Here is a 26,442-nt window from a genome sequence, read left to right on the forward strand (position 1 = left end):
TTAGCCAAGAGCTTCTTGCCTTGTTATCTACGGCAGCTGCTGAGGATGAGGAGGAGAAACAAAAAAGCAACCATACACACAATACAGAGCGCATAGAGAAAAGACTTGCCCAAATAGGTGACTACTTACTTATTGTCAGGCAACCATACAACTTCCTAAATTAAAAAGCTTAGATGTGCAATAGCAAATATGAAAGCGTTCCGCCTTGATATCCCTTTTAAGGGAAACGATGCATTGGCCTGGGGAAATAAATCAATATAAAATGGTTTACAATAGATTAGTTGCTCACAGCAACCAAGCAGCTTTAATCAGTTTGCCATGGGTTACATATACAGGCATGGGATCCAATATCCAGAAACCCGTTATCCAGAAAGCTACAAATTATGGGAAAGCCATCTCCCATAGACTCCATTTTATGCAAATAATCCAAATTTTTAAAAATGATTTGCTTTTTCTCTGTAATAATAAAACAGTGCCTTGAACTTGATCAAAACTAAGATATAATCTATAATTATTGGAAGCAAAACCCACCTATTGGGTTTATTTAATGTTTCCATGATTTTCCAGTAGAAGATCCAAATGATGGAACAATCCATTATTCGGAGATCCCTAGCATTATGGATAACAGGTCCTATACCTGTAACTTTAGACTGTAAGCTGTAACAAGTCTTCCACTTGCACTGGTCATTATTGGGCAGTATATATATGTACGCTATATGTTTTCTGTATATAGCCTTTTATTTAAATAGAAGGGTGCATATGCTGGGGCTTTATAAACATCCGTTTATAATACCTATTCTGTTGTGAACGCCCTATGAGATTTTTTGAGGGGTGTTAAATTTCGCCCAAAATGATAAATGCCGTTTACATTTTAAGATTATTCCAGAATACTGGCATTTTACTATATACATGTATATGATGTGAACAGATGCCAGATACTATGAATAGGATAAGGAATCCTAATAGGATGAGATCAGTATGATGTCCATGCCAGCAGCACACTCAGAGTTAGTGTTGAGCCTTCATTTATCAGAATATATTTACAAAATCCACAAGAAAAGTCAACATTTGTGTTACAAGATGGACCTGTTATCCAGAATGCTCCGGGCCTGGGGTTTTCCGGATAAGGTGTCTTTCCGTAAATGAGATCTTCATACAATAAGTCTACTTAAAATTAATTTAAACATTAAATAAACACAAAAGTATTGTTTGCCTCTAATAAGGAGTAATTATATCTTAGTTCGGATCAAGTACAAGGTACTGTTTTATTATTACAGGATATCATTATTAAAAATTTGGATAAAATGGAGTCTATGGAAGATGGCCTTCCCGTAATTCAGAGCATTCTGGATAATGGTTGCAGGATAAGTGATCCCATACCTGTACCACAGTGCCTTGGAACAGTTCAGCAAAAATCCAATCAAAAGAACCTTCACACTTGCTGGGCTTACAGGTGCTTAAAAAAAGATTTATTGTATATTTATGTATGTATAGAGTTCTCTATATATAGAACAAGGAAAACCCTATCCGTCCCCAAACAAATAGAATCCCAAGGTTTATTCCCAGGGTTGGTAAGCTAAACTACTCTGGCTCGGGAACTTTGAATCACACTGGTTTTACTTTTAAGACTTAGATGTGCAAATGTGCAGTAGTGTTAAGTACCAAAACGTTACAATAGTGCACATGTGCAAATCTAAACCTGCCAGAGGGATGACTGGGAAAGCAATGTAAGATGCTCCATGGCGCCGTGATTTAAACTTCCCTGGATATAGTGCAGTTTTATCCCAAACAGGAGCAAAGACCCATGGAATGAATAAGGAAATGCGTTTTCCTCTAAATCTCCTGTAGGTCTGTTAATCAGCTGCTACTTCAAACTGTTTCACAAGTCAAAACCAGTAGTGCAGAGAATATAAAGTCAGACAGATACTACCTACTGCAGCAATTACATTCTCAAATTAGTAAAGACCACTGAAAATATTTATATTAGGGATGCACTGAATCCAGGATTCGGTTCAGGATTCGGCCAGGATTCCCGTGCCTCGCCGAACCAAATCCAAATTTGCATATGCAAATTATGCAAATTATGCACAGGAAGGCAAACCACATAACTTTTTGTCACAAAACAAGGAAGTATTAAATGTTTTTTCCACTTTTTACCTTCCTATCCCTAATTTGCATATGCAAATTAGGATTCAAATTTGATCCGGTATGCGCCCGAATCTTTCACGAAGGATTCGGCGGAATCCCAAATAGTTGATTCGGTGCATCCCTAATTTATATTAATATAAAAAGTAATGGAGAGGGAGCAACGTGTGCGGTGAACGCAGTTCAGACGCAGAAAACGATTTGATTCCAGTCAAAACATGGGTAGTCAAATTTAACGTTAAAAAAAAGGGGTGCGAGCACCATAAATGCACAATACAATACATTCTGTGGAAGAACTTCATAAATGAGGTGTTTTATGAACAGGGAAGCCATTTGGAGCTTCTGTTGAAAACCTACAACTGGCAAAACAAAGAGTAAACAAAAGAGCTACTCTCATATACCAAGCAAAAATAATCTCTCTCAAATATAGTTATACCCTTCTGTGTATCACACAGTCATTTCATATTAAATAATGCAGTGATTCATCCTTTCCTTTGAAGATCTCCAAGGATCTATCGCCACCTAGTGAAAGATCAAACAAACTAGCCCTCATAAGTATGAAGTGCGGTTACATTAACAGTAACCGACTGAGCATATCACAAGACTTCTTTATAAACCTATTAAAACTCTTTGCTCCTTGCTACTGTTACCAAACTTTGCATGTATTCGTTAGAAGTTCAGTTTCATGACACTTCGGGGCAGATTTATCAAGGGTCGAATTTCGAAGTGTAAAAAACTTCGAAATTCAACCATCGAATTGCATTACTTCGATATTCGAAGTTTTCTTTTATAGAATTTGGTCATATTCGGTTGAAGTAAAATCGTTTGATGGTTCAATGAAATCCTTCGAATCGAACGATTCAAACAATTTAATTCGATTGATCGAACGACATTACTTCGACTTCTTAAAACTTAGCCAAATGTTGGCTATAGGTTCTAGGAGGTCCCCATAGGCTAACATAGCAATTCGGCAGGTTTAAGGTGGCGAAGTGTAGGCCTATTCGATGGTCGAAGTACCCAAAAATTTGTTTGAAATTCGAAAATTCACTTCGACCCTTAGTAAATGTGTCCCTTCCTGTCTGTTACGTCATAATAAAATGTGCACAGAAAAAAAGTTCTAAAAAAAATGATAATATACATATATCTTCACCTAAAATGTGGGCCCATAAGTGATATGAATTAGTTAAGTGATCAAAAAAAATTTTAACACTATATTATTTGATCACTTAACTAATTCATATCACTTATGGGCCCACAGTCAGGGTTAAGTTCCTATTTTAGGTGAAGATATATGTGCTATATTTTGCCTTTAGGTGTGTTGCAATGTAGTCCTTGTCCTTCTATTACAGGTATAGGATCCGTTATTCAGACACCTGCTAACCAGAAAGTTCCCGAATTATGGAAAGGCCAGCTCCCATAGACTCCATTTTATCCAAATTTTTATAAATAATTTCCCTTTTTCTCTGTAGTTATAAAACAGTAGTTTGTACTTGATCCCAACTAAGATATAATTAATTCTTATTAGAAGCAACACCAGCTTTTTGGGTTTATTTTACATGATTTTCTGGTACATGATTTTTCAGGCATGAAGGTCCAAATTACAGAATGATCCGTTTTCCGGAAAACCCTAGGTCCCGAGCATTCTGGATAACAGGTCTCATAACTGTACCCGTAATAGAAGGCAGTGCTAAGGAGTTGCATAAACGGTTATCATCACATTTTTTTTTTCCTCCAGTAATCTAGTTTGTAGCATGTTTAAATTAAAAGCGATGCCCAAGAAATCCCAGCTTTGCAGAATAAAAACGGTTTTCTCTGTAATAATAAAACAGTCCCTTGTACTTGATCCAGACCAAGATATAATTAATCCTTATCGGAAGCAAAAACAGCCTATTGGGTTTATTTAATAGTTACATGATTTTCTAGTAGACTTAAGGCATGAAGATCCAAATTATGAAAAATCAGTTATCTGGAAATCCCCAGGTCCCGAGTATTCTGGATAACAGGTCTCACACCTGTATATGATTTCATTCTGTTAAGGCATTTCACGGATATACTTACTCTAACACTCAGATGCAACCTGTTTTGTGGATGTTTTTATATCAGTAACCAGAAAACAATGGCGGAACAATCATAATTACATGTTAATAAACCTATTTATGCCTCATATTTCTTTCCTGTACAGCTGAGCCGTTTACATGACAATAAAGCACACCTTTCACATTCACGCAATTACATTTATGTATGAATCCGACAATGCTTCAAAACAGTCACCTCTGTTTAAAGATTAAATAATGAGTAAAACTTGCTTATATAATCCCATAATCTTGTTTCTATGCTACTGCCAAAACAGGCAGCACATTTCAGTTGCTCCAACTGCCAGACTTCTATAGAATGCCCTTTGGATCTGAGGCACTTGGGCATCAATGTATTCCTGCTTCAGGGCCCTGTTGAATTGCGTAGAATGTTTCCTGTAAAAATGATGGTATAAAAACACCAGCTTAAATGCAAACCTTTCATTCTGTTAATTTGATTACTCAGAGAATCAAATTTTTACTATAAAGGTACTTCAGCATTAGTGATGGGTGAATTTGGGGAAACAGTGAAAAATTTGCGTCCGTTATTGGCGAAATTGTAAATTTTTTTTGATGCCGGCGAATTTTCGCAGCGGTTTCGCAAATTAATTTATTTATTATTAATTGCGGGAATTCGTACCTGGCGAATAATTTCGGCCATCACTATTCAGCATCTGTTACCGTCTCAAGTGCTATTATCCAAGAATTCGTACACCAATAAACGCACGTGATTTCTGCTGGCATCTGCATTAGTATAAAAGCATATGGGTTCTCTCCAAAGAGAACACACAAAACGCTAGTATTATGGTAACAGATAACTATGCAAAACACTGACCTCTCTCCCTTGGTGAGTAACCAATGCAGCCAAAGGTTTGGCATAAAACCTGCTGTAGGAAAAGCCCAGGCATCCGTACATGCTGTTTTTGTCTGATGTCATTCTGAAAGTAAAGAGAGTATAAAACAAGCATTTAAAAGCCTACAACATAAAGGCTATCAATGTACAAAAAGATGGCAAATATACTCTTGCTCTTTAGAAAGAATTGCTGATCTTTCTAGATTGGGTATAAAAATGGTTCTAAACCTTAAAATGAATACAGGTATTGAACCTCTTATCCAGAACAGGGATTGGGGTATTCCAGATAAGGGATATTTCCGTAATTTGGATCTTCATACCTTAAGTCTACTAGGAAATCATGTAAATATTAAATAACCCCCAATAGGCTGGTTTTGCTTCCAATAAGGATTAATTATATCTTAGACGGGATCAAGCCCCAGCTACTGTTTTATTATTACAGTGAAAAAGGAATTTAAAAAAAACAAATTTGGATAAAATGGAGTCTATGGGAGACGGCATTTCTGTAATTCGGTGCTTTCTGGATAACGGCTTTCCGGATAACGGATCCCATACTGTATATCCTGAAGAAGATCATAACAGAAAACCAAGCACCAAGGAAACTGTGAGCAATTATATACAAAAAACAAATCATTTTGAAAAAAAACTCTATAATGAAAACACAAAAAAAACATTTCAATTTTGCCGTTAGCAAATGACATGTGTTTCAATGTATTGATCAAATAGTTAACGTTCTCACAAACAAGCAGACCTGAAAGCAAGCTGTGTAATCTCTCTGCTGTATATACGCTGAAAAGGCAAAGCTACTGCAATGTATGGATTACATATAAAACAGGCCAAATTCCTTAAATTTAATCCATTTACATTTTCTGTAGTTTATTTATTTCTGGATTTAAAAAAAAAGCACAGACTTTGCAATCAGGCCTTGTGCCAATGTATTACCTGTAAGTGTAAATCAGGGTTTAGGTCAGGCTGCTTCATTAAATGCTTCACGTGACGCCTCCTCTCCAGCAGTTTCCGTATCTCTCGAGGCAAGATCCCCATTTCAAGATCAGGAAGAGGTAGCTCTGGAATTTGGTCCTGATCTTCACCCTGCAACGCCATATTACAATGCACATAATATTTACGTCTGCTCATTCCAGCAGCGTTTCTGCACAAGCCTTTGCCAGAGCCTGGCAGAAAGATTCCATCCCAAAATGCTGTCCCTGCTCAACACGCTGATTATAATGAAAGGCGCGAAGCAACCAAAAGGAAATCGCAAATGAACAGAAGGCTTCGACAAACACCAGCAATTTTATTCATAAAAGCAAAGCCATGACTCTCACAGTTACAGTTTTGCATTCTGATTTCCGTGGTTAACCCTTTGCCTATTGCAAGATCTACTCTCGGTGCCAGAATTAACAGTTTTTTCTATCTTTCGCGCAATTGATGTTTTTTTTCGGCTTATAAAATATTTCTATCACACAATAAAGTGGAGCGTCTCAGTTATGGATAACATTTTCCAAAAATAATGCTCTATACAGTTGGAGGCACAATTATCAAGGGTTGAATTTCAAATTCATGTAAGTTTTTTAAATCACCTGAATTAGATTTTACTCGAAATTTGATTGGGGGGGGTCATTTATTAAAACAATCTAATATGCAAAACTCGGACGAATTTTACCGACCCGAAAACTCCAATGTCAGAAAGGTTACAAACATCTCCAAATTGGTCACTGGACCTCACTGGACCTCTCCCACTGACTTATACAGTAATTTGGCCTGTTTAAGGTAGAGAATAGTCAAATTCGAATTCTTAAAGTGCCAGAGTTTTATAAATCTCGAAAATGGAATTTTTTTAAAAAAACTGTAATCGAGTTTGGATAATTCACTAGTCGAATTTGACAGTTTTGACCATAAAAAAAATTTGAAGTTTTACCCTTAATAAATCTGCCCCTTAGGGGGTTATTTATCAAAGTCCGAATTTATCTCAATATTTTCTGAAAAAAACTCAGACCAAATCCGCACAGGTTTTTTTGGGCTTATTTATTAATACACTTTCCCAAAAATTTTGTTTGCGGGAAAAAACCCCAAAAAATCATGAAAAATTCGATTTTCACGATTTTTTCGGATCTCTCATCCCCTTTTCTTGATTTTTTTCGGATTTTTCACCCGAAAACTCTGAATTTTGCCCGAAAACTTAGGGGTATTGCCAAAAACCCAGCGCACATCAAAAATCATTGGGACTTCTCCCATTGACTTATATGCAACCTCGACAGGTCTGAGATGCCGTATTTTCAGATTCTGACTTTTCCCATCCTCGGGGTTTAATAAATTCCGAAAAATACGTGATTTTTTTAAAAGTCAGATTTTATAACAAAAAGTATTTGTTTTTGAGATGGGTTCAGGGACCCCGATTTGAAAGCTGGAAGAAGGGAAATTAATACAAATTGAAAAATTGCTTAGAATGGACCATTCTATAAAAGGAAAAAATAATTTAAAGTTGAACCACCCCTTTAAACTTATATGGCACAAAATGAATTTGATGGTGCTGATCGGCCAGTGACTGCACCACGAAACAACAATGTACTCCTGGTAATCTGGAAATATAATTTCTTTTTTTTAATTTTTAAACCCAGTTTAGTTACATAATTCACTTAACTAGCCTCAAATCCCTTTTATTATCCACCTTTATCATCCCAAACAAACCTAGCTTACTCACTAGCTTACTCACTAACTCACTAAACTCAAGTTTTAAGCAATTGAATGTATACGGTGTGTAAATGTGTTCAAACCAAGTATTTAAAAGACAAATGCAGGCAAACATCAGTAGCTCCTTAGCGCAAATAAAGTCCATTAAATAGCTTAGCTACCCTGTATGTATTACCAAACTAAAGACCTGACTTACTTTCTATGAAGAGGGAGCCTCTCTGTGCACTGTAGTAAAGCAGATATTGTATTCCTGAACAGGACCGCCATCAGAAATCACAGGGCCCCATACGACAAAATTTCCTGGGCTGCGCCCACTGCAAGCCCCACCTACAGGTCCGCCCTCCCCACCCACAGGTCAGCCCCCCACCACACATTAAAAAAACAAAAAAAATATTGGTGGCTAGGTTTCCCACATGTTAATAAAAAATAAAAAGATATTGGTGGTCAGGGCCCCCCATAAAAAAACATTTGTGGCCAGGGCCCCCCCATTAAAAAATATTGATGGCTAGGACCCCATATGAGAAAAAAAAATTGGTGGTCAGGCCCCCCCCATTATAAGAAAATTGGGGCATGGGCCCCTTAAACGTCCATGCCTTCCCGAAGTCAGCAGCTCTCAGAAAGATGGGGGGCCTGGCTAATCAAGTAAGTGTGGCGTGGCAGGGCCCCCCTTACCCTCAGGGCCCCCCTTACCCTCGGGGCCCCCTACAACTCTCGCCCCTGTCCCCCCCTGATGGCTGCCCTGTTCCTGAATGATGGAGGGGTACAAACTGTTGAAATCCAGAAGCAAGATGAATTTGTCATAGAATCCTAAAATCACAAAGATAAATATAAAGTTTGAGCAATACATGAGCACCAGTAGCGCAGCAGTTTGAGAAGCAACAAACGACCACCCGGGCACGTTTGCTAAAGAAGTCCATATAGCCAAAGCTATAAAATGACCAACAGTATAGCAGTTACCACATAGAAGTATCCAGAACAGATTGTTTATTCCTTTAAACGGCCTAACATGGTTCGTGTTATGTTGAATTGCACAACTAAATGATTCATAATCATGGACTAATCACTAGCAGACTAACAGTCAAGGGCTTCTTCTTATATAATGTATATCAAATCATTTTATGCCTAGGTTTACATTTATTTTGTAACATTTCTGTGGTTTTGGGGATAAAATATGTTATTTTAATAAGATAATGTTGTCTTCATCACTAGAACTGTGTATTTTGAGATAGAGCACGGTCTTGTGCATTCGCCTTATGAATCAGAACCATTAGGAAAAAACTTTCTCCAAAAAAAAAAAGAAAATTGCTATTTCTTCTCAGTTTCTTTTTTTTTTTCTTTGTGGAATAAATATAATGCTGGGGTAGTAAATTCTTAATTGTACCTACCAACTTCCTCTATAGGAAGCCTTCTTTCGACATTTAGGGGCAGATTTACTAAGGGTCGAATTTAGAAGTTAAAAAAACGAAGAAATTCGACCCTCGAATCGAAATCCTTCGACTTCGAATATCGAAGTCGAAGGATTTTTAGCGTATTCGATCGAACGATCGAATAGAAATCGTACGATCGAACTATTAATTGAATGATTCGAACGATTTTTAGCGATCGATCGAAGGATTTCTATTCGATAAAAATAAACTTAGAAAAGTGCTATGGAAGGTCCCCATAGGCTAAGTCAAAGTTTTTTTTTAAAGAGACAGTACATCGATTATGGAATGGTCGAATATTCAAACTATTTTACTTCAAATCGAAGTCGAAGTAAAATCGAAGTCGTAGTATCCTATTCGATGGTCGAAGTATTAAAAAAATTACTTCGAAATTTGAACTTTTTTAACTTCGAAAATTCACTCGAGCTTCGTAAATCTGCCCCTTATTATTTTTATTTTGATCCGTGTCCCTATCATCATCGTTCTCCACCTAACAATTGAGTGAAATAAAGTTACAAAATTAAAGGAAGTCCCACCATTTAGAGAAGTTCCACGAAAAGCCACAGTGTTAACAGAAAGTGAAACCCCAGGACAGTGCATGCTGGCAAAGGGTGCATGACAGGGGCGGGACAGAGCTGCCTGGCAGGGGATTAGTAGGGGGTTAGTGACGTAGTTGGGGGGTGGAGTTGTAAGGGGATGTGTAGCACTAACTGCTAAGGAGGGCATCCATTTTGGAAGAAGAAAAGGAGTCCCACCCTCCCTCCCTAGTATTTCCCTTTGTGCTAGTTGTCACAATTGTGGCCTGGGTAGTGGGGCACAGGATAAGTTGATGTAGAATGGTGAGTATTGAGCTGACTAACCAAGAGGTTATGAGAGGGAATAGCCCGTTGTCACAGCCGGGCGGCGGGTCCCTGGCAATGGGGAGAGTTAATTAAGTGGAGTTTTACCAAGTTGGTTAATAGAACTTGGTTGGTGGTGTTCCTCTCTAAGAGCGGTGGTCTCTGGGAGGGTATGTTGTATTGGGGGTAGCATGCAGTCCTGTGTACCCATCATGCTAGAAGGCACAAGCGGCTGGTGGCTTAACGATTGCATGTACCTAATTGGGTCCATTGCCAGGGGCCTTGCAGAGGATAAAATGTTAATGGTATTTCACTGTCATATTTGTATGTTTATAATGTTGTTAATATAACAGTTATTGATATATGTGTTATCTATTGTTAAATGATCTGTTGTGCAATAAAGCTGTGGACAAAAAGACTCCAACAAATAAAATGTATGGTGAGCGAGTTGGTTATTCCTAGGCCAGTTTGGGTGGAAAGGCAGGTATTTGTCCCTGCCCATGTCATGAAAAAATGTTGCTTATTTTTGCCTGCAGTTCAGCTAAAGGAAACTTAAATCTTGCTGAATTTAGAAACCCATAGTCCAGAAAGTTACGAAATACGGAAAGGCCTTCTCTCATAGATTTCATTTTATCCAAATAATCCAAATTTTTAAACATCATTTTTTTTTTTCTCTGTAATAATAAAACAGTTTCAACTAAGATATAATAATAAAACAGTTCAAACTAAGATATAATTAATCCTTATTGGAAGCAAAACCAGCGTATTTAATAGCTACATGATTTTCTAGTAGACTTAAGGTATGAAGATCCAAATTATGGAAAGATCCATTATTCTGAAAAACCCAGGTCCCAAGCATTCTGGATAACAGGTACCATACCTGTATTTAGCGGAAGCATCTAATAGATATGGCAGGCCTTTCATTTAATCAACACAGATTTTTTTTTAATAGAAAGAAAAGTGACTGCCTTGAAAACCACAGTTCACATCATCACTCTGTTACAGCAAATGATCAATGAGAGCTTGGTAAGCCAATTTAAATATGACAATGCATGTATTACATGTAAGCAAGTCATTAATCTTGCCCTTATGCCCAACTAGATCTCTAGAAAGATGCAAATGGAGTAAAGGAAAAGGTTTCAGCTAAAACAACTCATACAAGACAGTCTGGCTGTGGATATCATAGTTTATAGTAGTAATGTATATAGCGTTCTAGTAATCTGCACATCAACTTAACATTTGTGAACAATGCATGCTCAGCTACGAAAAGGAAGCCGAGCCTTTACTGTAATCCCACCATGTCCCCTATCAAATCTTTTATAATAAATGTTTTTTTTTTTCTCACTCACAGTGATCTGCTGCATTTTTTTGAACACTGGCTTGTCTGGAACTATGAAGTTATTTTCTGTGAAGGTGTGAAGCAGAAGGTACACGTTTCTTTCTGAGCGGCCACCCATTAATTTCCTTGACTACAAAAAAAGACCTTGATTTTAAGTACCCTGATCTTAAGTTATCCCGCATTTTACATTTCTTATTTGTGGTCCTACCAATTTATAATGCATTTCAATGGGTGCATTTCCCTGTTTTTAACTAATGTTTTCCCAGATTTTACATCAAAATGTTGTCCTGATGTACCCAAAAACTGCTTTTTTTCCATCTTTGAATGTTATTTGTGAAATAAAGAGATTTAAAATACTAACCAGATGTATATTTTGCCATGGTTCTGCCTGTAAATAGTCACTTCCAATTAGTCTTCCCTAATACAGTCCTGCACCAATCACTTATTGCTTTAGGTTGTGTATGTGAGTCTTGCTCATGCCCCCCATAGTGCAACATTAACACTGCAAAGCTTAAAGGAGAAGGAAAGACGTTGACCACTTGGAGGTGCCAAATGTTCGGTACAAGTGAATGTATTTACTTACCTGAAACCCCGGGCCGGTGTTCCTATCAACAGAAAACTGCACCGGCACGTGGTTTTGCACCAAAGAGCAATCCTCTTCCAGCTTCTTCTGTCTTCAAATTTCTCGGGGGAAGGCATATGTGCAGTAGAATGAAAAAGCTGAATTTTTAGTTAAAGTTCAGCTTTTCACTCTAATGCGCAGCGGGGTGAAGAAAGCAGATGCCAGAAGAGGAACACTCTGTGGTGCTAGCTGGTATAACCCGGCCCGGGGTTTCAGGTAAGTAAATACATTCACTTGGGGGTGCCTAACATTTGGCACCTCCAAGTGGTCAACGACTTTCCTTCTCCTTTAACCCTTGTTACTAAACACAGTAAATATTCGATCTCAAAGTAAAACGGACTCCTGTGCTTATATGCTTTCAGTACTTGAAGAAAAAGTTACTTTAACACATTTCCCAGATTTTACATTTTCCTGGATTTTACATAATTTTTCCTGGCCCATGAAAATGGGGGTTCTACTGTAATTGTAACAAAACTATATATACTATATATATAACTATATATAGTATATATGTGAGTGCGGTTTTTTCCTGCAGTTTGATTTACATATTATTAGCCTGCACCCAGCTAGTTGTTTTTGTTATAAGAGTGCTCCAGTTTGATGAACAAATTTATATATATATATATATGTATATATATATATATATATATATATATATATATATATATATATATATAACTTCCAGATGAGTATCCGCACTCAAAGGTCAATCTTAATAGAGGCAGGGGTGCACGGTAAATCTTGTATACACCAATGTTTTTCAGACCAGCACTCCCTTTTATGTAAAACAAATAATCTTTTATTGTTGCATCATTATCCAACGTTTCGGTCGGTTTCAAGGATGAAAAAAGGTCCCAACAGGGACCGAAACGTTGGATAATGATGCAACAATAAAAGATTATTTGTTTTACATAAAAGGGAGTGCTGGTCTGAAAAACATTCTTATATATATACTATAGTATATATATATATATATATATATATATATATATATATATATATATATATATATATATATATATATATATATATATATATATATATATTTCTGTGGATGGATACACCAAATTCATGGTATTGTAATTTAACCAAATATGCCAAATATTTAACTAGGGATGCACCGAATCGACTATTTTGGATTCGGCTGAACCCCCGAATCCTTCTTGAAAGATTACCGAATACCGAAACTAATCCGAATCCTAATTTGCATATGCAAATTAGGGGTGGGAAAGGGAAAACATTTTTTACTTCCTTGTTTTGTGATAAAATGTTATGCGATTTCCCTCCCCGCCCCTAATTTGCAAATTTTCGGTTCGGCCAGGCAGAAGGATTCGAATCCTGCTGAAAAAGCCCAAATTCTGGCCGAATCCCGACCGAATCCTGGATTCGGTGCATCCTTATATTTAACCATATTTGACATTGCTGCATTTAAAAAATCCAGTTTAGTTTAGGAAAGATCCCTGATTTTAGTCAAAAAACAAACTAGGATTATACTTAAAAAAAAATACTTTGCATTAAACTAAATTTAATCTGAAATCCTGGGTATGGTGCCTCTCGGGAAATTAAGGTAAGAAGTAATAAAAATCAGAAGTATTTGTAATACATTTAGAATTTTACTGATTGTGCCAAACTACATTATGCCCTATGCGACTGACCAACTCTAAGAAAAGAAAAAGCTCATGTATTTTGGGGTGGAGGTAGGCATCTTTTCTAGCTATAAAGTGACATTTACTTGTTACAGAGAACAGGTTTGGAATGGAATCACACACTACAATGACATTTTCTTTTTAAAAACAGCTCAGCGTGATTTTGGAAAGATGAATACGAGGACAAGACACATCATCTCTGTCAACAGAGTCGGTTTGTTTCAGCTGCTCCGTTCAGCAAGAGCAACATGCTATGAAACTAGATCATTTTTAGTCATTAGAAATTTCAAGCTGAATTTGATGCACCCGCTAGAGATGGGGGATAAAAAAAAGATCTGAACCAAAGTGAAATAGAAGACAGTCTTAAACAATTTTGTGGTGATACAGCAGGGAAAGGAAGGTAGATAGTTGCACTGTTTGGAAGACATCGAGGAGTCAGAGATAAACTGAATGGAAATGGGCTCATAAAATTGCAGTTGTCTACTTCCCATAAAAAATGTGACATGTCAAAATTTCAAAACTTTCTCTCTGTTCTTTTGCCATAGATTAGCTGTAGCTTCTAGACATACAAGATTAAAGCAATTTCATATTGTAGGGTTACATTAAAGTTGGAATGAAAGGTACACAGAGATGTTTTTGTATACATTTGCCAAACATATTAAATATTTTGCACTGTTATAAATAAATTGTTTATATAGTTCAAAATACAGGTATGGAATCTGCCATTCAGAATACTTGAGACCTGGAGTTTTCCGGATAAGGGATCTTTCAGTAATTTGGATCTTCATACCGAAAGTCTACTAGAAAATCATGAAAACATGAAACAAACCCAATAGGCTGGTTTTGCTTCCAGTAAGGATTAATTATATCTTATTTGGGATCAAGTACAAGCTACTGTTTTATTATTACAGAGAATAATGAAATCACGTTTAAAAATTTGTATTATTTGATTAAAATGGAGTCTATGGGAGATGGGCATTTCCGTAATTCAGTTTTTCGTAATCCGGATATTTCCATAACTGTATTATGGACTATCACTATTATCTTTCCTTAAAATTCATAGCAGCACAAACACAACACAGCGTATGCCTCATCCCCATCTGGGCAGGACAGACTAATCAATTAAAAAGGGCCTTTAAAACGGCCTCCCATATTTACTGATTCAGACAGAAAGGAGCAAAAGCTGACTGCTTACAAAAATCACAGAGGTCGTCGCCTGTATGAAAAACGACTACTCTGCGTGTGAAAAGTGTTCTACTATGTGTTAAAGGAATAGTGACCTTTTAAATAAATATTTAGAATGATGCAGACGTTGAAATTCTGATAACTTGCAATTGGTCTTTTAGCAAACTCTCCGCTTTTTATTATTTATTCATTTTTGTGGTTTTATTTAGCTTAGTCTCAAAAAGCCGGGATTAACTACAAATCTACAAAATTTTAAATAAAGACAAAATGAAAAAATGCTAAGAATTGGGCCCTTCTTTAACATACTTATACGAGTGAATTAAAAGGTGAACCAACTTTTTAATAGATTATCAGAAATAAACAGTCCTGTAGTTGTAGGTGACAATTATTTATTGCTCTTAAGCTGGCCATAGACGCAAAGATCCGATAGTAGGTCGTTTTTCGTCCGGCGTAGATCGGTCGTTTGGTCGATCGGACAGGTTAAAAGATTTCTGTCGGCTGCCGCTAATATCTCTGCGTGTATTGCCGATTGTACGATTTTCAGTGGCTCACTAGCTTTTGTCGGACATAACTTTCGTACGATTGCTGTCAGGGGCACAACATCGGCTGATCTGTTCTTTTCTAATTTATTTGATCTGAATGGTTAGTGGCAGTTCGGGAGATGGGGAAGTCAGACGGTTCGTGGATTTGAATGATCGGATCTTTGCTTCTATGGCCAGCTTTACACACATGCAATACACAAAAATAGGATATGCAGGCCCCGAGCCACACAGCATAGTCCTAGCTGACCATCAGAGGGGATATAACCCCCTTGGTAAAAACCAAAGGGAGTTATTTCATACTAAGTTTGCCCAGATGCAGTAGTCTATAGCAATTTACTGGGCACCTGTTTAAAAGCAAACACCTTATTGTTTGCTTTTGGTTACTACTCCTGGGCAAACTTAGTGCCTTATATTACAGGGGACTTATGTTGGTCCTACAATCGATCCTTGCAAGATCAACTGCCAAACAGCCGAGTTTTTAACTAGAGCCCCTGTGCTGCACCCACAATTTCTGCTTTGGGGATCCAACCCTCAATCACTGCTGGTGGCCCTCCTGCTACAAGCTTAGCAAAGCTACGCTATTTGTAGTAGAAAGACACTCTTTTTGTGTATTTTCCATAATTACACACATGCAACGCAGGCAGTAGGCTTTGTATTAAGAAACTGAATAAGCACAATTTTAAATTTGGGGTCCCTATATGTCACATAGTTATATAATCCTATGCATTTTCAGAGGACGCCTGCTGTCTATATTTAGGATGTTTTATCTTTAGGCAAGACATTTAGGGGGATAGGTTACTACAAATTGTAATATCTGAGTACATTCTCAGACATTTGAGTAAATAATCAAGAAAGAATTGGGCACATATAAGTGAAGACATGGGGAGGCTAGCCAATTCCAAATTATGTGGTATTATAGGTACTTACTGCCATATACTCTGGGAAGTAGAACTGGCACTGCATTTATCCTACAGTGTATTCTGGGCTTAACAATAACATGGATACAATTGACAATGTATTTTTCCTGCCATGTGTTCTGGGGCATTATTTCTGGAACGAACTTTCATTTATTATTATCATGTGTTCTGCTATAGAATACATGGATTTGGAGATGGCATAATGCTACAGTAATCCATGTAGAAAATGCCTTTAATTAGCCTGCCAAACAACAAAATCCCCCTCTGCCTATGCATCAGCCCATCCTTATTTTAAACATGGGCCTATAGACAAACCTCTACAATTTGGCACTGCCATATATGTAATTGTTGTGAGAATGGGCCCAGGGTGTCAGATCTCTAGGTGGGCCCTAGGAATCCCAGTTTGATACTGGAAATAATAAGCCTTTCAGCTGGTGGATTTGTCAGGCAGAAAAATGTAAGGCTAGGGTTTAGGATTCCCTTTTCATAGGACATGAACTCTAAGCCATTTAGATAGTACAGCAAAATATTAAGTATTCCACAGTATTAAAATCTGTTTGGCCTTTCAATTGTTTACTCATTTTAATACTACCGACTGACCAGATTGCTGAAAGGGTGAAGTTAACATTATATATTCAGAATAGGTACACAATCTTTAACTGATTATATTTATACACTTTCTTATTTCCATTAGATAAAACTTAAATTCAATTTTCATCTTCACTATAGTCCCCATTTAACTCAAGCAGAAGTCAACCCCGATCAGAGAATTAGTTGGTTCAATCCTCTGAACAGAATTTCAGCAGGAACTGAATATATTTTTTTACCCTACAAATAAATGAAGTATCATATAAATATATATATTTTGTGTGCCTATAGATGAGTACACAGCATTTATATTATGAATAGATTTCTATTTACTACATTCTAAAATACTCCATGTTTTGCTGACTAATGATTATATATAAATGACAAGCAATAGTGTATTACAAGCTTTCGTCACCTTGCATTAATACAATCATATCATCTTTCCATTATTTCATTTTTAGTGCTAAATGATTTCATATACCATATATCTTAATATCATCATTCTACGTTATATTAATGCAAACAGTACTCATTCTCACTCAGAGTGTTAGTTATTTAAATCCTCTGAATGTAATTTCAAGAGAAAGGGGCCATGTAAAGACTGACAATTAAACACGTAAGAGATAAGAGAAGGAAAATAACATGACTGAATCAACTTGGGAGATACATAAATGCAGTGTTAGATATAGTGAGATCTGCTTGGAATCAGGAACTTCACTTAAAGGAGAACTAAACCCCAGGGTCGGACTGGCCCCCGCTACCTACTTGTTAGGCGAATCCTTTCTCGGCGCCCAGGCGGCGCATCGCGCATGCGCGAACAGCGCGCATGCGGAAACGGAAACGGCGCTCGGCGCGCATGCGCAAACGGCGCTGCTATGCGCCGAATTTTTTTTTATTTTTTTAAAAACTGTTTGGGAGAGGGGGACTGGCCAGTCCGACACTGCTAAACCCCCTTGCTAATAAAAACCCCTACGATCCATAGTCCCCCCCCCTCCCTGCTCCCCCCGCACAGTTGTTCACACAAGTAAATGCCCCAAAGCTGGTAATTACCTCTCTTTGCAGAGTCAACTCAGCGGAGCTCACAAGGGGGCCAACTTCAGCGCTTCGGGCGGGAATCTTCAGTAAGTAGTAACAGTTGTAGCAATTTTCCGGTCCCGAACAAATGCACATGCGCCGAAAGTCACAGAAATTGCCGAAGGGACCCGAAGATTACCGAAGTGCCGCATTTACTTGTGTGAACACCTGTGCGGGGGGGAGCGGGGAGGGGGGATTATGGAGGTTAGTGGTTTTTATTAGCATGGGGGTTAAGTTATACTTTAAGGAAAACCAGCCCTAACAATGTTACTGCTACTACCTAGTAGCGATGCACTGAATCCACTATTTTGGATTCGGCCGAACCCCAGAATCCTTCGTGAAAGATTCGGCCGAATACCGAACTGAATCGGAACCCTAATTTGCATATGCAAATTAGGGGTGGGAAGGGGAAACCTTTTTTGTACTTCCTTGTTTTGTGACAAAAAGTCACGCAATTTCCCTTGCCACCCCTAATTTGCATATGCAAATTAGGATTCAGTTCGGCCAGGCAGAAGGATTCGGCCGAATCCCGAACTGAATCCTGGATTCGGTGCATCCCAACTACCAAGTCTGCATTATAATCTTTTATCTATGATCAAACATCTCTTTGGATCTCTGAACTGGGCCTAAGACTATGGGGCAGATTTACTAAGGGTCGAAGTGAATTCGAGGGAATTTTCGAAGTAAAAAAATTCTAAATTCTACGTAATTTTTTTGGATACTTCGACCATCGAATAGGATACTACGACTTCGAATTTACTTAGACTTTGATTCAAAGTAAAAATCGTTCGAATATTCGACCATTCGATAATCGAAGTACTGTCTCTTTAAAAAAAACTTCGTCTTCAATACTTCGCCAAATTAAACCAGCGGAAGTGCTATGTTAGCCTACAGGGACCTTCTAGAGCAGTTTTCTAAGTCTTTACACATCGATTAAAAATTGTTCGATCGGACGATTGAACGATTTTTATTCGATCGCAGGATTGCCAGATTTGCTGAAAAAACTTCGAATTCGATATTCGAATTCAAATTTTTTAATTCGATGGTCGAATTTTGAAGTTTTTTGTACTGCGAAATTCAACCCTTGATAAATCTGCCCCTATATGATTATGCATTTCTAAAGACTCCCCATATCCTCTGAATTACAGAGCAGCCAATGCAAATCCTTTATAGCTGAAGGTCTCCAGCCTTCAAACACCCCTTGTTTGTTTTACACCCTGTGTCTGGACCAGCTGTACAGATTTATGCAGATGAGAATGAGGGACACTGCTTTACTTCTTGTTACAGAAGTGGGTGAGTAGAGCTTGTACATTCTGTCCCACTTACAGTTTCACAGTCAGCTCTAAAGCAGATCAAAGCAATTTATCAAACTGTGGTTCCAGACCCAGTGAATAACACTGTATATATTGATGGTGTCAAAACACAACCTAAGGGTTGTAATGACTGTGTCCTATGTGCAATTGATTTGGCATAAAGATCCTAAGCAATGGAAATCCCAGCTGCACATTTGACAATTCAAAAATGAGGGAGCACCTCTTAAGTGCTTTATGGCCTAAGAAATTACTGAATTTCCTAAAATATCTTAATCAGTAATCCCACAAGTGCAGCAATACTTTACTTCTACAAGAGCAAATATCTCTCTCTCTGAGTACCTAAGGAAGGAGGAGAAGAGAGGCGACAGTAAGAGACGCTTGAGACAGAAGGGTACAAAGACCTCTAGCTACACAAGCTAAATGAAGAGGCAGGTGGAATAAGGGTAACTGGCAAGTCTGACCCTGTAAAGATAGAATCAGAAGGCGAGATGCTGGAAAACAATACCTGCATAAAAAGGAGGACAATGAAGATACAATCTTCTAGAATAATCGTTAGCTAACTGGCTCAAATATCGAAGCAAGAAATTCAGAAGGAATCCTCCGAGTTTGATACTGTCCATATTTAACAAAAAAACTTTCCTCACCGTCAGGGACATTTTTTGTTTCTAATGAACTGCTCCCTGGGTCAGATCATCAGAATGTATTCCTACTACTCTGTCATATGCAGTTCACCAGTCTGAATCTTTATTCCCTGATGGATATCACATGCCAGGAGAAAGAATTCAGGCAACTATTTCCATGCCAGAACAAACTCTGTATTATTGCAGTTAAACCTTATTTTTTAATACAATATATACATAAAATATATTATTGTATGTTTGCTTTATACGTAAGATACTTTTGTCATTTACATTGCACTTTTTAAGTGCCCATTATCACATCTTTAGAAAGGATTGTAAAAGAGACAAACATATAATATAATAGATACATATAAAACATTAATAAAACAGACAAGAGTATGGTGCTTTTTCTAATAATCACTGTGGTAGTATAATAACAGGTGCAAGGTTGGTGCCAGTTCTAATATTCCGTAGAATAAATCAGGCAGCATTTTCTGGTAATTTGTTTAAAAAGCAAATGACCAATTCATTTATCTGGAGCAGTAAGACACAAAATTACAAAATGTGGCCCTTGCACCCAAAAGCCAGTTAGTTGCATTTGACTCTGTAAGGTGCAGAGTACAGGGCACTGGATTGGATTAACAAACTGAACAACTGCCTTGAGGAGATGTTGGATGCTGCAAACAGAAATGCTGAGGTACAACTTATGGGGCATGTAAAGGCAAATATGCTTAAAGGGCATGTAAAGGCAAAGAAATAAAATCCCATTTTTACTTTAATGAAACAGAAACCTATCTCCAATATACTTTAATTAAAAAATGTGTACCGTTTTTATAAGAAACCTGACTGTATGCAGTGAAATTCTCCCTTCATTTACTGCTGTGGATAGGAATTGTCAGACGGTCCCTAACTGCTGAGCAGGGAAACAATCATACTTATGAACAGCAGGGGGAGCCCCTGCCTTACTTCCCAGCCATACAGAACTCAAGCAGCTTTGTTTATGACAATCCCTAAGCAGCCCAGACCACACTGAGCATGTGCAGAGTCTTAGTCTTGCAAAGATGTATAACAAAGTTACAAGATGGTGACCCCCTGTAGCCAACTTTGAAAGCATAAATTATTTGTTTGATTAGACTTGTGGTGCAGTAAGTTCATGTTTATATTTAATATACAAAATACAGCATTTCTAGCCTTATTATATTTTAGACTTTACATGCCCTTTAAGCTCCATTTATAAAATACGGCATTTCCAGCCATATTTGTTTTTAAGGGTTAGTTCTACTTTAAGTGACCTTAGTGACCCATCCTATAAACATTCAGTGTCTGTAATAGTATTGACCCCTTTTTAAGTGTTCATATTTTATGGATTGCAATAGAAAACACACTATCATATCACAACAGTCCCCAGTTTCAGGCAGATGTCTTGGAACACAGCAAGCTGCGGTGACCCCCACTCTTGCCTTCAGCTCAGCTAACTGGACACCCAAATTCCTTGAGAACAAGCCAAATTATGAGTTTTCCGCATATTTTAATGTTCCATTCCTTTTTACGCCAATGAAAACTGCAGAGCATCACCTTTTTTAATGTATCCTCACTCAGTTATTCTTGCAGCACATTGGATAGTTTTGGACAATTATAGTCAGGTGATCCCACTGGTGTCTAATAAAAGGGCAGCCAAGTTTGGGAGTTTTACTTTGAAAGCAGCTAGTAAGTTGCAGGTAAAACGTATTCGTCCCTTTTATAAAATGTATAATGAAACCATAGAATTCTTAATCAATCAAATGAAAATTGAGTATAGGACTGGCCAGATATGGGATGACTTTGACGTAGTTGGCCAGCTTAAATATATTGCAATATATGGACAAACAATCCCTGTGTTGTTTAAAGGGTAAGGCATTTTTCAGTAGCAGTATGCACAAAATGTCTCTGTCTTAAATATATTGATAATGGGTTGAGTGCAGAGGAATCTTGTATTTGTCTATACAATTTTTGGAGTAGGTCCAACTTTTTTGAACAATTATATCAATGTAAAATAAATTGACACAACCTTCTAGCCTTCCTCTTCCCTTTGTGCAGGTGTTTGTAAAGTTGCCTGGAACCCCTTTAAACATTTGTGAAATCTTCTCTATAATGCGTAATTCCTTACCAGGACATTGCCTGAAATATTTGTGATCTGTAAGGCCAGGGGTAGAACATTCAGCTCATACATGATCTGAAGGATGAATTTTGCATTGGTCCAGGTGTTCTCCAGCATGTAAAGAAGATGTGCCGAATCACTGCAAGTGGAACAGAATCGTATTACAAATTCATTCTGTGTTCAATCTAAATAAGGAAAACAAGAATACGCTATAATTAAAAACAAACAGTGAAGTCTGCCTCATTTATTTCAGTCATGGTGTGAGAACTATATAAAACATGACAAGGAAGAGATCTTTAATAATACATGGGCAAAGATGCAGTGATGTAGCTGGCAACCTTTATTTAAGGTAGTGACCCATTTTTTTTCTAGCAAACTTACCAGAATAACATTCAAACTCACAGTACTCGTCAAGGTCTCATTCATTGGTCCTTGAGCTGAACAAAAACACACAAGTTACAATACAGTATATGTCCACCTTTCTATTGTTTTGTCTCAATTTATCAGCATATGAATCGGCTGCTCTGTTCAAAGATCTTTAAGCAAAAACTGAACGATTTCAACAAAGAATGTCTATATTCCATACAGTTGGACATTGCCAAAATAAGAAACCATTCAGTTAAAGAAGAATCAAAACTGTAAACTGTACCCCAAATACAGGGTCAGGACCTATAACCTGAGTAGCACTGCTGAAGAATATGAACCCTTTTTTAAATTGCTCGGGGCACTTTTCACTTTTTTAATGTATATTCTTTTTTTTTTCAGTTTCATTGATATATACGTTTTTATTAACTACCAATAAAATACATTTTGTAGCAACAGTGCCACATGCTGGTCAATTTCTCTGAACAGTAAAAGGCAGTCAAAGAGATATACTGTACCTGCAGAAAGAAAACAGAATTGTTCAGATATTGCTTTACTCAGGAAAGAAATGAGAAAGGGCATTGGATACTTCTGATCTCTTTCCTGAGCAGAGCAACATCACAACACTTCTCGCTTTTCCCTTCTGAAGGTGTCGCTGTCTGATCAGCAAGTGGCGCTGTTGTTACAAAATGCATTATACTGCCACTTAATAAAAATTTAAATAGCTCTTAAACTGGAAAAAAATATGAAAATTGCAAATATACTTGGAAAAGCACACTGGGCAATTTTGCATTTCAGTAAATTAAAATATTAAATATATTAAAAGTATATAATTCTAACAAATTAAATGACTTACTTTTTCTCTGTAATAATAAAACAGCACCTTGTGCTTGATGTACTGCATAAGTACATATTGGTGGCAAAACAATACAATTGTGACTATTTATGGGTAGATTTATTAAGGGTCCAATAGTAAATTCGAATGTTCACTTTTTTTGGTGTCAAAATTCACACATTTGAATTTTAATCCCCCAATTCGAATGTAAATTTGAATGTAATCACACCTCGAGCATGGAAACCTGAAACCTGCCAAATTCATGAACAAGTCAAAGGCAGAGGTCCACTGAGCCATTTGAAGATGATAATAGCCTTCCTGACTTTCAAGTTTTCGAGGGAAAACTTGAATCAAATACGAATTGTATACAAATCGAATTTTCGGATTGTACCTTTTTGTTTGGATATTAGGGGGCGCATTTACTTAGCTTGAGTGAAGGAATAGAATAAAAAAATACTTATATTTTTTTGGCTACTTCGACCATTGAATTCGCTACTTCGACCTTCGACTACAACTTCGAAACGAACGACGTTCGACTATTCGACCATTCGATAGTCGAAGTACTATCTCTTTAAAAAAAATTCGACCACCTACTTCGCCACCTAAAACCTACCGAGCATCAATGTTAGCGCTTTCTAGCCAATTTGGGATTGAAGGAAAATCGTTCGATCGTTCGATTCGAAGGATTTAATCGTTCGATCGAATGATTATTCCTATCGAACGAATAGCGCTAAATCATTTGACTTCGATATTCAAAGTCGAAGGATTTAACTTCGACGGTCGAATACTGAGGGTTAATTAACCCTTGATATTCGACCCTACGTAAATGTGCCCCTAGATGTTCACATTTTTTTCTTAAATAACCTCCTATTCGAGTTGTGAGTATATTCAAATTTATTAGTAAAATCAAAATTCAGATGAATTCGTAATTCGTTGATAAATCTGCAAATTAATGTTTACATATTTTTTAGTAGACTATAGGCATGGAGATCCAAATTACAGAAATATCCCTTTATCTAGAAAACCCAAGGTCCAAAGCATTCTCTATCTTGTACCTGTAATCACAAAATTCAAAGGAAAATACCCTTGTGTGTGCGCCTTCCTTCCCTCATCTATGCTCCATTTCCAAAATATTAGTTCCACCTCCATCTGCAACAAAGCCCCTTAAATTTACCAATGAAGCATTCTGATGCTGCGAAGTGCACCAGACAAACTACAGTAGAACGCAAAGATGAAATGAATCATGACTGATCAACCTGCAATCCCAAGACGTAATGGAAAAACTACCTATTAGCACATCTATTCAAGTTATCACTTTATATTGCAGGAGTCAACGGTATTTGCTGGCATATATATGAGCAAGAATAAATTCTAGGTGCTCCACCTTATATGATTAGCTTATAATTAGCTAATAATGATAACAGCAGCTGCGGAAGAAAACCCATTTAGTAATTTGGGAGGTTAGACAAGTACCTAATAGTCACAAAAGGAGCGAATCACTGGTTTCTACCTTGAATTTGCAGAGGTCAAACACACGCAAGTTGACAAAATCTTAAAATTCCTGTGCAAGGCAAGAGCAATTTTCTGTACGTATTTAGTTCGGTGTCCGGGCCAATTCTGTATAATGGAATATGTAGCTTTTACATTTAAAGAAGCACTCAGACTGTCATGTTTTTTTTCCAAAGCTAAAGTGATGTATCATTAAAGTTTCTCTTCATGCATTATTTTCAATGTAAAAGCTCCCTCTTCCATTATAAAGGTTGTTGTTTACTAGATTGGTCAGGTCACTGAGCTGAATATATACTTGTCAGCATATATTTTCTATACTAAAGACATTTTTGCTTCTGAATGTCATGCGTATGACCTATTCAAGGTTAGGCGTGAGGGTGCATTGTATCGTTAAATGAAATATTCATAGCCTACAAGGTTAAAAACAAAGATTATTATCTGAACTTTGCAGAATATAAAATAAAATGCTTGATTTGACTTTCTAGACAGGCATTTACTAATAAAACAAATACCTTTTTGGAAAAAAAACATTGGCCTTACACTGTAAATTGTCAACAGCTCCTATAACCACAATGGTTTGGAGAATTCCTGTGCCATACACAACAGACATAAAAACACAAACGGATGAAAATACAACCCCTCTCCGATATTATGGGGTGACAACCACAACTGAAGGGACACTAGGGGGGTTATTTATCAAAGGTGGAATGTAAGAGTTTTATACACATCAAATGAACTCAAATGAATTTACAACTCAAATGGTTTCTAATTAAAAGAAAAAACAGAGTGGGGAAAAACTAGACTCAGCGAATTCAGGGTTAACTAAACAAAAACCCGAATTGACCAAATTTAGGAGGGAAAAAAAACACTCAAATTCACTCTAAATGATCGAGTTTTCAGGCAAAACCCTCAAACATCATGAAGTCTATTAACATCTTCAAATGGTTCAAGGGACCTCTGCCATTGATTCCCACATGACCTCGACAGGATTTAGATGGTGTATTTTTAGATTCTAGCCATTTCCAGGGTCAGGGTATAATAAATCACGAAAAAAGAATGTTTTAAGAAAACTCAAAAGATTCTGAGTTCTTTTTTTACATGAAAATGTGAGATTTGACCAAAAAAATTACATATCTACAAATTTGTCTATAGATAACTATAGCTTTGCACAATGGAGATACGAGTTCAAGGTATATTTCTAATTTAACTTTTTACCCATGGACGTTCTTACCGGTTTTCCTCTGTGGTGGAAGCATCAGGCTGCATTTCCACCTGCATTCAACACTTGCCTGCCTGCATCCCGGTAAGTACAAACTAATAGGAAATAAAGTGCTGCATGTCTTCCCGTGTTCCCCTGCAATGGAGAGCCTGAAAAGATCCACAGCAGGAAAGGTAGCAGCCTCCTGCTGGGGCTCATTTAGCAACACTGGAAAAATGTGCACCTAGTCAGCTAGTGTGTATTTAATACAGTGAAGAACATAACCTAGCCCTCAACGTAGCAAAAACAAAAGAGAGGATTGTTGACTTCAGAAAACAGCCATGTCAACATGAACTACTACAATTTGAAGATGTCAAAATTGAGCAGGTTGAGGGCATCACATTTCTAGGTCTACCTATTGCAAAGTCTTTAAAGTGGACTGACAACATTAATGCCATAATCCAAACAGCTCATCAGTGTCTTCATTTCCTCAGAAGACTGAAGCGGTGTTGCGTCAACAAGATGGTGCA

The 26,442-nt window shown here is 37.3% G+C and overlaps 1 pseudogene; it reads right to left on the minus strand.

Annotated features, from left to right (window-relative positions):
• Positions 1-25,980, minus strand: part of LOC108707448 — a 173,861-nt pseudogene extending 147,881 nt beyond the window's left edge.
• Positions 25,981-26,442: the final 462 nt, after the last annotated feature.

This window comes from Xenopus laevis, chromosome 2L (assembly GCF_017654675.1).
Source record: "Xenopus laevis strain J_2021 chromosome 2L, Xenopus_laevis_v10.1, whole genome shotgun sequence".
NCBI classification, from domain to species: Eukaryota; Metazoa; Chordata; class Amphibia; order Anura; family Pipidae; genus Xenopus; species Xenopus laevis.